This window comes from Taudactylus pleione, unplaced genomic scaffold (assembly GCF_031769625.1).
Source record: "Taudactylus pleione unplaced genomic scaffold, aTauple2 ptg000046l, whole genome shotgun sequence".
NCBI lineage: Eukaryota > Metazoa > Chordata > Amphibia > Anura > Myobatrachidae > Taudactylus > Taudactylus pleione.
The window spans coordinates 2,254,453-2,270,723 of record NW_028284448.1 but is presented as its reverse complement, the minus strand read 5'-3'; the positions used below and the strand labels follow the sequence as shown (position 1 = coordinate 2,270,723).

At 38.1% G+C, this 16,271-nt stretch overlaps 2 pseudogenes; one reads left to right on the top strand and one right to left on the bottom strand.

Moving 5' to 3' along the window:
* Positions 1–6,106: 6,106 nt before the first annotated feature.
* LOC148537629 (5S ribosomal RNA) lies at positions 6,107–6,225 on the bottom strand (annotated as a pseudogene).
* A 4,721-nt stretch (positions 6,226–10,946) lies between these two features.
* LOC148537628 (5S ribosomal RNA) lies at positions 10,947–11,065 on the top strand (annotated as a pseudogene).
* The last annotated feature ends 5,206 nt before the right edge of the window (positions 11,066–16,271 follow it).

Genomic DNA, 16,271 nt, shown 5'->3' with positions numbered 1-16,271 from the left:
CTAAGAGCGTACGGCTCTGAATGAGGGCCTAAGTCATCAATGAAAAAAATAAAAAAGTTTGAAAGTAAAAAGATGAAAATACTCAAAAGCATGAAAAAATAAATATGTACATGACTATTGCAAAAATTATACCTGTCACAAGAAACTCAGCAGACTAAGCTGAATTTTAACAGTTCTTTTAAGCCTATTGGAGAAATGGGGCCTGATTCAGAGACGGACACTAATGCAATTTTGGCACAGAACGAGCGATTGTTTTTGCCATAGCACATACGTATGCACCGCACTGCACTGCGATCGCACTGCGATTACATATATGCAGAGGATCTCATCACAAAGTGACTGACAGGTTGTCAACATTTGAGGTTGATAATGGGGAGTGGATGGAAAAACGCAGGCATGCCTGTCTGTTTTAACGCGTTACATGGACATGCATAAATTAGCCACTGCAATTGAATACGCAGCTCTGCATGTAAGAAGAGCCACCATGGCTGTGGCAGGTCAGACCTGCCAAAAGGGTAAGATGGCCGCAGATGTACTTAGATGTTACCAATGTTTACGTAGGTATGCGTACTCGCACACAAGTGAGAAGGCAGTAGTGGGCGTCTTGATGATTAGGTGATCTTTGCTGATATTTGCATATTTTCACAACTGTGTTGCATACGGAAATGCAGTTGCGATCGCATTGGCGTCCATCTCTGAATCAGGCCCATAGACCCCAGTTTATGTATCCATTTTGCCTCTAATCTCAATAATTGTCTACCTCTATTGCCTCCTCTCATATTAAGGGGGCACATGAGCAATTATTTTATACCTCAACGAGGAAATATTATGTATAGCCACAATTAACATACCTGTTTCGTGACCGGCTGGTCGCTTGTACCATTAATCAGAGGGTTTCTGATGGCACTGTTATGTAGCGCTATACGTTCTTTAAACATGTGCTCTGTTTTATCCACATAACTAATACTGCAAGGGCATGTGATTATGTACACAAAAAATTTGGTGGAACATTTTAGGTAGTGAGAAATTATATATTTTTTACCAGTTTGGGGATAATTAAAAGTGTTACCACTGATTATGTAATGGCATGTGACACAATTAGGACATTTATAACATCCCACTTTCTTGAGCCACAAAAAATTTCCTCCTGATTTCATATCTTTAGGGATATCATCTGATCTTACCAATAAGTATGTCAGACTTCTACCCCTCTTATAGCAGTGCCTAAAGCAATCCCTTGGGTGAACCAATTTTGTGTAGCCAGCAATATTATATCTAGGAATACAAAAAAGTATTAGTAGTGACCCAAGTTTAATATATCTAAAGGACAAAAGATTATGCATGTCTAAGGATTTGTTCCAATAGTACACAAAGGCTTCTCTCCCGGCATAGAATAAATCAGTGTCAAGTGCCTAAACAAAGGACAAGATGGCTTGCTGAAATTCACCATCAGTTGCAAATTGCCTTCCACCCAGGTGATTTTTCAATGGTCCAAAAGTAATGAAAATCACTTGTTGCCAGGTCAGGGCTGTAGGGAGGATGGTCAAGTACCTCCCAATGGTAGTGCCATAACAACTCATGCATACAGTTGAATGAGTGTGGCCCAGCATTATTGTACAGCAATACCAAGCCTGTTCACAGCAAGCCAGGTAATTTTCGATGAATTGCCCTTTGCAACAAGCTCAATGTGTCACAAAAGTGGACAGCATTCACAGTATCTCCCTTGGTGAGGAAATCAACAAAAAGCATGCCCTTGTGGTCCCAAAACACATTTGTCATGACCTTCTTTGCCGAAGGAGTTGTTTGAAATTTTTTGAATGTGGGAATGATGCAGGTTTCTGTGTCATGGATGATTGCCTCATCTCCGGTGTCACATGCAAGCTTAAATGTTTTGATAAAAATTGAACTAAACTCACATGCTTTACTATGATAAGTGCAGAGCCTCTGTGTTTTTTTTTATATATATATAGTTTGATACCATTAGAAGAAACAGCAGACAGATACCCGACACTGGGTCTGTCTACTGTTTGTTCTAATGGTATCAGATGAGGAGTGTTATCCACTATCGCTATATTTATTCTCTATACTTGGAGTGGCACCCTGCTGTGAGTGAGTTTCGGACCATGTGAGAGTCTATATATATATATATATATATATATATACTAGCTGGAGTACTCGGCGTTGCCCAGGATTTTAAGAATGTTTGTTTACACATCATCCTCCAACCAACCTCTCCTTAGACAGGCCTTATGAAAAGTGTGACAAACTTCCCTATGAACAGTCCTAAGGTCTTAAAAAAAAGTAGGACCTGTAACATGGTATAAAGCAAACTTCAGAGATAGAAGCATTCAAAATTTGTAGGATGTATAGTGTAAACATGGCCAAGAAGTTCTGTTGCTCTGATACCAGGATGACCATCTACAGTGACTCCCTGTTTTCTGCGCAGAAAAACTTTGGGAGAAGCATTCCATGTGTAACATTTTGGAAGCTCACAGTACAGCAGGGTCCTTGCAAAGTCATCATTTTGACACAGTAGTAAGAAAGAAGTAAATGTTGTTGCAAAATTTGGTATAGTCAGAGAGCTGAGAATGCTGGCAAAGCCTGCTAAAGCTCTCTTTGATAATAAATATTAAGATCATGACAAAACATGACAACACAAAACGCTTGCTCCGAGGCCCTACCTATATGCCGTGAGGCCACACAATGAGCCCCCAGCAAAATGCATAGTTTTAAATGAATTAAAAATGAACAGTAATTAATTTTGATTGAAAAATATTTGAGTTGCCTCCGCTGGGTTTTTATATGCTCGTATGTAAAATGTCACGATCTTCGCTTGTAAACTGTGGATTTGTATAGAAAGACAGAAGTACAGAAGGACAAATTTTCACTTTTGATATAGTAGAGAAGATAGAAAAGAAAAAATAGTAGATAAGCTAAATCCTTTTGTACTTCCGTACCTGACCTGTATGCTATGCAAAAATTGTGTTTTTTCATTAATTAAAAATGAACAGTAATTCATTTAGATTTCACATTTTTTTAGTTGCCTCCGCCATGTTTTAATATACTCATATGTAAAATTTCACGATCGTGGCTTGTAAACTATGGATTTGTATAGAAAGACAGGACAAATTTTCGCTTTTATATAGTAGATGTATGATATGCATGAACCCCCTTATTTTTGTTCTTATTCATCGACATGTCTTGGTTTTGCTAAGACCACCTTGATATATTTTGGTTTTGGATCTGTGTTTTTTTAAAACAGCTAAAATCATGTAAGTTTGGCTCTTTTTGTTCCTATAGTATTATAAACAACAAAAACATTAATTTCCAGTCATTTCCAGTATTTTTTGAACACCTCACAGCTAACAATATTGTTTTCACCCATATTGGCTAAAGAGTGGCTGACTAAACTAAGCAACAGAGCAGTGATGCAAACAAATGGCAGTTTAAAAAAATAAAGCACATCTATGAATTATTGTGACACAGCAATGGCAGACAGGATGGCAGTTCAATAATTTATATGACGCCATAAAAGGAATGTTTTAAAAAATCATGAACTAGATCATATACCCAAGAGCAGTACTGGTAAATAGAGGTGGAATATGTAGTGGAAGGCAGTTAAAAAATAATGATTCATTGATCAATTGATTAATTAACAAAAATTAAATTGAGACTTTTCTTTGATGAGCTCTTTTGTAGCAATTAAGAGATAAGACAATAAAAATATATTGTTAATAGCAAAAGATTACTGACAAGGGTTGAAAGAGAAGCTGGCCATTCTACCCCCTCTCCTCCCTTCTTGCAAATTGGGTAACATACAACATAGTACATTAATGAGGTGCACCAGAGAGTCTGAGTATGAAAGGAACTAGCTCAGTGGCCCTAGGACAGTACATGGTAATGGAGGAGTATGAAGTGGAAGGAAGGTAAAAAAAGAATGATCGATTGATTAAATAAAAAAATTTAATTTGAGACGTGGCCTTGTATCTTCTTGTTCATATTACCAAATAATACTAAATATGCTCCATAATTCTGTAAATATTTTTATATTTTGTGAGGCAAATCATTATTTCTGATTAAAAATGTGTTGCAAATTAGGTATGTGTTAGAGAAATAACCAATAAAAATGATGTATTTATTACCAGTTATTTATATAGCTCACATATTCTGCAGTGCTTTACAGAGGACATTTCTCCATTCTCATCAGTTCCTGGCCCAGTGGAACTTACAATCTAAATTACTTAGCACATGCACACACACTAGGGTTAATTTTGTTGGTACCCAATTAACCTACAGTACCAGTATATTTATGGAGTGTGGGAGGTAACCAGATAACCTGGAAGAAACCCTCACAAGCACAGGGAGAATATACAAACTCCACAGACTCAGGGCCTTAGTGGGAATGAACCCACTGGGGCTGGGGCTGTGAGGCAGTAATGCTAACCATTACACCATCTGTGCTGCCCAATGTTTGTATATGCAAAAAAGACAGTCACAAATGCCCCCAAACAGCCCACAAAGGCTGGGGCTGTGAGGCAATAATGCTAACCATTACACCATCTGTGCTGCCCAATGTTTGTATATGCAAAAAAGACAGTCACAAATGCCCCCAAACAGCCCACAATGAAAAGAAAAGCAGTCCACAATTGAATTGTCCATGGACCCTACCCCTCCTTATGTTGTATATTAAAAAGAACATGCACAGTTTAACAAACCAAGTAGTTCAGCGATAGGGGCTGCCACTTTTGTGACTGAAGTGCTTGGTTTATTTGGACTCCCCAAAAAAGCTACCAATGGGCTGAAGGTGGCTAACAGTGTTGTTAGTCATCTCTACACTGGGAATATATCATTATCATCCTCAGGGCCGATGCAAGGTTTCTAGGCACCCTAGGCAAAGCTACACAATACCGCCCCTACCTCTCCCAAAACTTGTATGTTATATATAAACACATGTATGTTTAGTGACTCAACATAGATGTTGTTAATATATGTAATATACAGTATATATATATATATATATATATTAGAAAAATAGGTGGGTACGGTGCCAAATAAACACAATACCTTTATAAGTGACATATCTTGTGATAATACTAAGTACAATTGTATTAACCCAGCCAGTGTTAATAAATAATACTGGTAAAAGTATTAGATAGCTTATAGGAAAATAAAATGACTGCAGAGCGACTGGTTTACCAAAGTGCATTAATCATAAAAATTTTTTTTGAAGCTCACAATGTGATAAAAAATGAAAGTGCCAGTGCTTATAAATAAATAATTTAACAATTTAATAAGTACACAAAATACATAGAAGTAGATAAAAACATATACATATAAACACAATAGACCATTTTAAGACCGGTGGATAAAATCAGAGGAAAGGTCTAAAAAACTCAGCATTTAATATTCACTTTAAAATAGAAACTTTCTTTTTAAGAGAATAAATAAATTAATAGCTTATCTGGATAAAGTGGATAATAATTGGCTCATTCATTGGTTCAAGAGGCAAAGCAGAATCACTCCCAATGCGTTTCGTCCTGGGGACTTCATCAAGGGGATACTGGTATGGTGGGGCCCTCTCCCTTTTATACCCCCACACTAATTCATCAGAGATTAGACAACCGCATCACTTCTTATTTGGCACATGCCATAATATTGATCAAATAGTGGATTGGCATAAGATGGATAAATGCCACTAAAACTCAATTCCATAACATTATGTCTGTCTTTATATTTTGAACTTTAAAGCAATAAATCGTCTCATAACACAAGGGCAAAGTCCATCTCCTTTTCATTACTTCCGCCCTTAATCACTGCATCACATCCGGTGTTTTGCCACTCTCTTCCAGGACCCGGATAGGCTAAATATCACACCTCCGTCAAAGATTTAGTTTAAGCAAAGATCACGAAGTTCCATTCTTTCATATATAAAGACTCCCACAATTTTGACATATTTGTAATCCTCATTAAGGTTTTGCAAGTACACTTGTGTGAGTCACATATTATTTGCTGGCTCAGTATTCAAGAATCCTTTCAGTTCCATGTGTTCCCTGATCTTCAATCTTCATTGCTCATATTCCCATCAGAAAATTGTCACCTGATAGAATCTTTGCAACACCTGGTATTCCCAAGGGGTCACCCATCCTAGTACTAACCAGGCCCATGGGTGCTTGGCTTCCAAGATCAGACAGTATTGGGCATACATCCAGTGGTATGGCTGCAATAAAGAAAGGTGACAATATCTCGTCAATCTACCATACCTGATCTTCTCAAAGAGGTCACCCTCCAAGGTACTAATCAGGCCCTCCACCATTACCAATATTGGATTGACTGGGAGGTATATTGGTAGATGGGAAATTACCACTACAAGAATGGAGCAATCTCATAGTTTTCATTGAATCCCTTTGGTGTCAAAGTGTCCAGTTCAAATAACCAATACATTTCACGCCTTGAAAGAAGGTTTCCAAGATCTCCTCCTGTTTCCCCTAATTTTACATGTTCAATAGCCTTGAATGTTATGTCTTCCAGATTGGAATTATGTACTAGAGAAAAATGTTTGGAGACCGCATGTCCTTCTATTTTGTTACGTAAATTGCGGATATGTTCCTGGATCCTTAGTTTCAATGGTCTTAAACAGGAAGGCCAGTTTACAGTGACGTGGAGGATGGAAGGAAGAGAGCAGCCACAGCGAGAACGGGCAGGAGAAGGGCGGATGTGACGGATGACGATGACGCTGCCTCCAGGACAGAGGTGTGATGTTTAGCCTATCCGGGTCCTGGAAGAGAGTGGCAATACACCGGATGTGATGCAGTGATTAAGGGCGGAAGTAATGAAAAGGAGTCAGACTTTGCCCTTCTGTTTTGAGACGATTTATTGCTTTAAAGTTCAAAATATAAAGACAGACATAATGTTATGGAATTGAGTTTTAGTGGCATTTATCCATCTCATGCCAATCCACTATTTGATCAACATTATGGCATGTGCCAAATAGGAAGTGATGCGGTTGTCTAATGTCTGATGAATTAGTGTGGGGGTATAAAAGGGAGAGGGCCCCACCATACCAGTATCCCCTTGATGAAGTCCCCAGGATGGAACACGTTGGGAGTGATTCTGCCTTGCCTCTTGAACCAATGAATGAGCCAATTATTATCCACTTTATCCAGATAAGCTATTAATTTATTTATTCTCTTAAAAAGAAAGTTTCTTTTTTAAAGTGAATATTATATGCTGAGTTTTTTAGACCTTTCCTCTGATTTTATCCACCGGTCTTAAAAGGGTCTATTGTGTTTTATATGTATATGTTTTTATCTACTTCTATGTATTTTGTGTATTTATTAAATTGTTCAATTATTTATTTATAAGCACTGGCACTTTCATTTTTTATCACATTGTGAGCTTCAAAATTTTTTTTATGATTAATGCACTTTGGTAAACCAGTCGCTCTGCAGTCATTTTATTTTCCTATAAGCTTTCTAATACTTTTACCAGTATTATTTATTTGACATTGAGCTGACGCCTATTAACACTGGGCTGGGTTGACACAATTGTACTTAGTATTATCACAAGATACGTCACTAATAAAGGTATTGTGTTTATTTGGTGCCATACCCACCTATTTTTCTTTACATTATCTTTTGGTATATTTTGGGTTGAGGCGGCCTACACATTCAGAACTATGTTTAGAAATAGAGACCGTATTAATAAGAGAAGTGATTTCTGTCAGAAAATTTTCAATGAAAGGAGTTCCCCTTATAAAAATGCTCCCATAGAAAACATGGATAATATGTTTTGGGAGATGGAGAAAATGCTGACAAAAGAAATAAAGGCATGGTGGGATATAAGAGGATTAGAGCACTATATATCTGTAAACAAAATTCCCAGGGGCTTAAGACTTCTAAAAAGAACCATGTTTGGTATGGAAAATCCAGACTTCCTAAAAAACTGTGCTCTCTGGATTTAATGTGATTGATAATAGAGGAAAAAAAGACCGTATTATCCAATTTGGAAAAGGATATTTCCAATATGGAAGTGGTAATGGAAGAATCAAAAGAAAAAGAGGAATATAAGATTAATGAGAAAGTTTTAACTAAAAAAGTGGAAAAGGTGGAAGAAATGGTCATGCAGAGAAAGGAAAGAAAATTCATCAGAGACAAAAAAGATTATGAACAGAACAGAATAAAGAATTGGAGTAGATTTTATGGACAAGAAAGGGCAACTAGAAAACCACAAGCAGATGAAGGACAGAGTTGGACTACAGTCCCTAGAAGAAGATTTGATCATAGGAGAGAACAGGAAAATTAACTCACCTCCAGACCCACAACAAGTCGCATGAAAAATAGATTTACTGCACTACAACGTTTAGATTCCAACAGTGACAGTGATTTTTTATCCCCAGGACAGGATCTTTTAACAAGCAACAGAAAAACCACTTTCAAGGAAACTATAAGGACAGCCTCCCCCTTAAAAAGAATGTACGGAGAAGAAGAGGAACACGGGGGGCAGGTGGAAGGAATACAAAAAGGCGACACCTGTAGTGGACCCTCATAAGAAAGGCATTTTTAATTTATCTAAACACAACTTAAGTAAATCTGAAATCTCTTTGCTCAGAAAAAGGTTTGAACTTTGCTCCCACTAGTAACATGAACAAGTTTGACACCTTCATTGACTTAAACAAATATGTACATAATCTAACTTTGAAAAGACATTTCTTAAGGAAGGAATCAGCACCTATGAGAAATTATAACGAATCCCTTTCAAAATCTGGACAAAAAGGGAAATCTATCTATTACCCTTTAGAGTCCAAAGGAAATTATATAAGCGTGTTTTACGATATGGTTAAAAAGGATTTATGTGAAAAAGAAGTAAGCAATATTAAGAAACAAAATTTAAATAACAGGAAAAAAGAAGCTTTGAAGAATCTCAAAGAGAACAGAGATGTAGTGATAAAACCGTCTGACAAAGGGGGAGGGTTAGTTATTATGGACTATGATTATTATCTCAAAGAATCTCATAGACTATTGGATAATGGGAATTCATATGAGAAGTTGGATAATGATCCAGTTGATTACTACATATATGAATTAAGGACCATTTTGGTGCATGGTCTGCATAACAACATCATCAACAAAGAGGAATTCCAATTCCTGATGAATACTAACCCTTGAACCCCTATATTTTACTTTTTGCCCAAGATACATAAATCGCTAACAGAACCCCCGGGCAGGCCTATTATAGCGGTTATCATTTCACTGACTTCTAATTTATCAAATTTGTGGATTTTTTCTCCAAAAATATGTAACTAAATTGGAATCTTATCTCAAAGATACCACAAATATGTTGCAGTGTTTAGAAGGAGTCCAGTGGAAACAGAGTTATAATTAGGCAACCATAGATGTGCAATCCCTTTATACTTGTATAGAGCACACAAAAGGTATAAATGCAGCAAGAGAATTCCTTGAGTTGGATGGTTCTATGGATGTTTTACAAAGAAAGTTCTTATGAGATCTTATGTGTTTTATACTTAACCACAATTATTTTAAGTTTTTAAATCAATTTTATCGTCAAATATGTGGCACGGCTATGGGCACCACTTTTGCACCAAGCTTCGCAAATTTGTTTATTGGATGTTGGGAGAATTGTTATGTCTATACCAACAACCCATTCAGGATGAACCTAATTTTGTATAAAAGGTATATTGATGATATATTGATTGTTTGGGAAGGCACAGAGGAAAGTTTTAGCCAATTTTTAACTCATATTTCAAATAACAACATGAATCTAAAATTTACGTCTAATTTCAATACTACTAAAATGGAATTTTTGGACTTAGTACTATCATCGGTGGAAGGTAGCATTTGTACTAAGAACTTCATCAAAACTGTGGATGCTAATAGCTACCTGCACTTCAAGAATTGCCATTTGGATAAATGGAAGAGGAATATTCCTTATTCTCAATTCCACAGAATTAGACGTAACTGTAGTGACATTAAGACATGTGAGGAACAACTTGAAATATATACAGAAAGATTCTGAGAAAAGGAGTACCCAGAGATGATTCTTACTACTGCACTTCAAAAAACCAAATCTTTGGATAGACTAGAACTCCTTAAATACAAGATGGAAGTATCAGGTAAACCAGAGAAGATACCATTTGTTACTCATTTAATGGTCATGAGGGTCAAATTAGGAAAGCTTTCAACAAGAATTGGAACATTCTCTTAATGTACCCAGTATTACGAAACATCCTACCATCAAAACCACAAATTGTTTATAGGAAGTCCAAAAATGTAAAAGACCTATTAGCACCAAGCATGCTGCCAGAAAAGAAAACTACAGTGACATCTAACACGCTTAAATGCAATGGTAGCTATAAATGCGGCCATTGCAATATTTGTAGGTTTGTTCACCCTAAAAGAAAAACCTTCACGAACTCAGAGGGGTTGAAGGAGTTCAAAATAAAAGACTTTATGAACTGTAACTCCACTTCTGTTATTTACTTACTGGAATGCACCTGTGGACTTAAATACGTGGGCAAAACTAAAAGACCATTGAAACTAAGGATCCAGGAACATATCCGCAATATACGTAACAAAATAGAAGGACATGCGGTCTCCAAACATTTTTCTCTAGTACATAATTCCAATCCGGAAGACATAACATTCAAGGCTATTGAACATGTCAAATTAGGGGAAAGAGGAGGAGATCTTGGAAACCTTCTTTCAAGGCGTGAAATGTATTGGTTATTTGAACTGGACACTTTGACACCAAAGGGATTCAATGAAAACTATGAGATTGCTCCATTCTTGTAGTGGTAATTTCCCATCTACCAATATACCTCCCAGTCAATCCAATATTGGTAATGGTGGAGGGCCTGATTAGTACCTTGGAGGTTGACCTCTTTGAGAAGATCAGGTATGGTAGATTGACGAGATATTGTCACCTTTCTTTATTGCAGCCATACCACTGGATGTATGCCCAATACCGTTTGATCTTGGAAGCCAAGCACCCATGGGCCTGGTTAGTACTAGGATGGGTGACCCCTTGGGAATACCAGGTGCTGCAAAGATTCTATCAGGTGATAATTTTCTGATGGGAATATGAGCAATGAAGATTGAAGATCAGGGAACACATGGAACTGAAAGGATTCTTGAATACTGAGCCAGCAAATAATATGTGACTCACACAAGTGTACTTGCAAAACCTTAATGAGGATTACAAATATGTCAAAATTGTGGGAGTCTTTATATATGAAAGAATGGAACTTTGTGATCTTTGCTTAAACTAAATCTTTGAACTTTTTACTGATTCTTTCCTCTATGAAAAAACTACAAAAAAACATATTTTTTTCCATATATATTTTTTCCATATACTCAGGGGGTTGACTATGTTGCCGAATTAACGAATTATGATAAGCTATTATGTTATTTTATATTCTAAACTATATTTACCATGTAGCAATATGTGGGCTGAGCATCGTTTTTAATATAACATAAAATCTAACTTTTGTTTTTAAAAGTTTAAGATAACGTTAAGAGACTGTGAATAATCTCAATTATGGGCGGAAGTGATTTACCTAGCGTTTATGCCAGGAGTACGTTAGAATCTGGATGACACTACTTATGTCCCCATAGAAATGGAAAGCCTTTTTGCGGCATTACAGTGACGTGGAGGGCGGAAGGAAGAGAGCAGCCATTGCAAGAACGGGCAGGAGAAGGGCGGATGTGACAGAAGATGATGACGCTGCCTCCAGGATGGAGAAACGGAAGGCCTGTTTACAGTGACGTGGAGGACGGAAGGAAGAGAGCAGCCACCGCGACAATGGGCAGGAGAAGGGCGGATGTGACGGAGGACGATGACGCTGCCTCCAGGACGGAGGTGTGATGTTTAGCCTACCCGGGTCCTGGAAAAGAGTGGCAATACACCGAATGTGACGCAGTGATTAAGAGCGGAAGTAATGAAAAGGAGACGGACTTTGTCCTTCTGTTATGAGACGATTTATTGCTTTAAAGTTCAAAATATAAAGACAAACATAATGTTATGGAATTGAGTTTTAGTGGCATTTATCCATCTTATGCCAATCCACTATTTGATCAATATTATGGCATGTGCCAAATAAGAAGTGATGCGGTTGTCTAATCTCTGATGAATTAGTGTGGGGGTATAAAAGGGAGAGGGCCCCACCATACCAGTATCCCCTTGATGAAGTCCCCAGGACGAAACGCGTTGGTAGTGATTCTGCTTTGCCTCTTGATCCAATGAATGAGCCAATTATTATCTACTTTATCCAGATAAGCTATTAATTTATTTATTCTCTTAAAAAGAAAGTTTCTTTTTAAAGTGAATATTATACAGTATGCTGAGTTTTTTAGACCTTTCCTCTGATTTTATCCACCGGTCTTAAAAGGGTCTATTGTGTTTTATATGTATATGTTTTTATCTACTTCTATGTATTTTGTGTACTTATTAAATTGTTCAATTATTTATTTATAAGCACTGGCACTTTAATTTTTTATCACATTGTGAGCATCAAAATTTTTTTTTATGATTAATGCACTTTGGTAAACCAGTCGCTCTGCAGTCATTTTATTTTCCTATATATATAATAACACAAGCAATGTATGTTGTTGTGTGTCAGTAAGTGTTACGGTGCTGTAGACAGTATATTATATTGCGCCATTACACTTACTGACACACGTACACAACTTTCATTGCTTTTCAATAAATATAAAATATGTTACATATTGATGATTACAGACAGTCTACAGGCTGCCAGCGCTGCCTCAGTGATGGTATCGCTCTCTCCCCGGGGAGTATCCATTCCCTGCTTCTAGAGAGGAGGAGCAAAAGAAAAAGTACACAGAACTAGGGGGTGGGCAATTGGCTGGCCTAGCTTGCTAGCACAAGTAAAAGCAAGCACTGCAGCTGGATGGCATGTTATGTCAGCAGCATCGCTGATGCTTGACAGTCACTTACTGTGTGTAACCCTCCATTATAGGATACTATATTACTGTGCCTCCACCCAAGCTATTATATATATGTTTTTTTCTATTTTACATAGTATAATAAGACTACTGGTATACCACTCTCCCAGGTAAGTACAGTATACACACTGTTAAATATAGTCTAACACATATAAATATATATGTAATTGGTACATATTAATAAGTTCAAACATTTTCCACTTTATTTGAACATGGAGAAAACACAATGGGAATAATCCAACTCAGTCTCTGATTTAACTGCACTAAATGTACTCACAGGCAAAAGTTATACTGTATGACAGTTCAGGAGGAAAGTATATGGGCTGAGCACTCTCTGACTGCTTCTGATGAGAAAGCCCACTGTTAGCTGTATCTGCTGCCCAGAGTGTAAAATAAGTTAGACCCTTAGAGATGTTAGTCACTGCACTTTTACCTCAGTGACTGATTACATGTCTGACAGATCTGCTGGAGCTGCTTACCTCACATTGTGGGTGTACTCTCAGCTGTCTCCACTCCGTCCTAAACTCCTGCTGTAATGCTGCTTCCCTAGTTCTCTTCACTGCTGTCACAGATTCTAGGGAAGCTTAACCTAGTTCAGTAACAAAGCCCTCCAGCTCTGCCTGACTCTGCGGTTGGGGGCAGGTGGCTGGGGAGTGAGGAGGCACATTGTGCAGCACTGACAGGGAAGTGAGAAGTGCCCTTCAGTGGCTGGCACCCTTAGGCAGCTGCCCAACACTGCCTAATGGTAGCGGCGATCCTGATCATCCTCATCACACTCACCCTCATCAGTGTTAACGTCCTCATCACACAATTTTAGTTCACCCCACAGGAATCCACCATTATAGAATTCTCTGTTTGTAATTGGCAGCAAAGGTCTTCCTCATAGAATGTATAGTAAATTTTTATGAACATGAGTTTTTCTACATTTTGAGGAAGTAGCTTCCTACAACTATCGATCAGAAGGTTAACAGCTGTGCTAAATACCATCTCCAAAATACCTGTGCACCTGTGCAGGACAAGTTCTACGCATTTGCAGAACAGGTTCAGAAATTATGTTCTCAGAGCTGCAGCATGATTGACACCCTGTGGCATTTGGGGGGCATGGCTGGGCACCATTCCCAGAAATGGGACGAGTCCAAGGTCTGCATCAATGGATGCAGAATCATGACCTTACGTGACCAGCACCCGGTAAAGCTGCAGGAAGCTTCAGCTCCTGCAGACCAAAGGAACAACCATTACGACCATTGCTCATGATGGTTGTGAAGGTGATTCCAGCCTGCGATGTTAGTCGCAGAGCTGGGATTGCAAATGCAGCAAGGAGGCATCTGATACCTTCTTCTGCATTTGCATTAGAGATGGACGGATTTGCACATACTCTGAATCAGGCCCTAAGTTTACATGTATCACCTTTGAGACAGGCAAATCAGTTCACCAAAACAAAACTAAGGCTGAAGAACAAACTGTGTTCACAAACTTAACAAATTCTTAAGGAGTGTCTAAGTGAGTCCACTGTGAGTCTGACACTGTATTCTTAGAGAGGCCTGCTTCCAACATTTCTGCACTCTCTACAAATGTGGGGATGAGCAGCACAAGCAAAGATGGTGACATAAAAATTTAGGATGTTACAGTGGAAGTACAACAGGGTATCTGATGCTAATGAGGATATAGATGGTGAGGATGTTGTTTGTATCAAAGTAAGTAAGCCACTAGTGGTTGCAATTCTTGCCATGATAAAAAAGAAGACGATTGTCATGCCTGGGCAAAAGACCAAAAAACCACCTCTTTTATGTGGATTTATTTTTACCCATATCCTGGAACATCTTCCCTGTTAAGTCATTTGCAGCAAGTTCATACAAAGTTTTTGTGAAAATCTCAAAAATCTGCTAAAATATAAACAAGCGGTCCAGCAACTGCTAGCTCCCACCTAGAGCACATTTCATGCATTCTCTCCCACCAACACCTTCATCATCAATCTCCACATTAATGATTGGAGGTAGTCCTCCTGCATCCAATTTCTGAAGGCTAAATGAAGGCCCCCATACATCAGCAATTGATTGCAGCAATTGTGCAATTTACAATCGATAGTGTATAAAATCTTTCCCTTTTTCAATTGATTGTGGCAATTCTGCAATCTGCAATCAATTAAAAAGGGAAAGATTTTTATACACAATTGATTGCAAATGGCACAATTGCTGGAATCAATTGCTGATGTATGGGGACCTTTACTTCTCCCCTATCCAGGATTCCCCAGAAGTATCCTTGCATGCTATGGTTGCTGCTACTGCTGGGGGTGGATCTTCATCTCAAAGGGGACCAAGAAGACTAGTTTTAGACAACAATTGACTGTGAAACAATCTTATACAAGAGGAAGCAAGTATGAAAGTAGCCATCCAGTTGCATAGTGGATCACTTAGGCAATGACTGCTATGCTAGCATTAGATCAACTTCCAAACCATCATCAATATATTGCTACCTCCAACATGAAATTGTCCTGATTCTCCTGGATTTGGGGACAAGTGACACAGTCAACCTGTTAGAAAAATCAAGGAATAACATAGAAAAATGGCTTACCACGCTTGCACTCTCCTCAGTATTTGCAACAAATATTGTGAGAGAATTATGGCTGGATGAATTCATGTCCCATATTTTGCTCACACAATCAACTTGGTGGTGTAGACTTTGTTAAAAAAATGACAGGTACATGCAAGGGATGCTGTCTGTGGCCAGAAAAAAATCTGACATTTTTGCCATTCAGCAACTGCATGTAAAAAATTGCAGCTCCCGCAAGAACAGTCCAATTTGCTATGACACCAACTGAAAGAAAAATGTAGTAACCAGGTGGAACTCCACCCTTAATATGCTTTAGTGAATGGAGGAACAGTAACAAGCCATCCAAACCTCTAGAGCAAGTCATGACATAGATAAAGGTGGAGGAATGTGGTAATGTAACTAATGAAGTGAGTTCAGACACAGCCAAGTTGAATCAGCTGATTCCCTTAATAAAACTACTGGAAAAGCAGCTAGAGAAACTGAAGGATTTGAGACAAAGTGATTCTGCTAATTATTTTGGAATTGTGATCAACTTGTTTACTCACTTCCCCAGGATCAAAGGACAGTCAATATTTTGCAATTGGATCACTACATATTGGCAACCATACTTGATCCTGGGTTTAAGTTGTACGTAATGACTTTCTTTTCAACTGACACAGGAGGTCATTCAGACCCACTCGCAAGTGGCAGTACGCTCGCAAGTGAGTCAATGTTCCCCACTGCGCATGCGCACGACGGAGG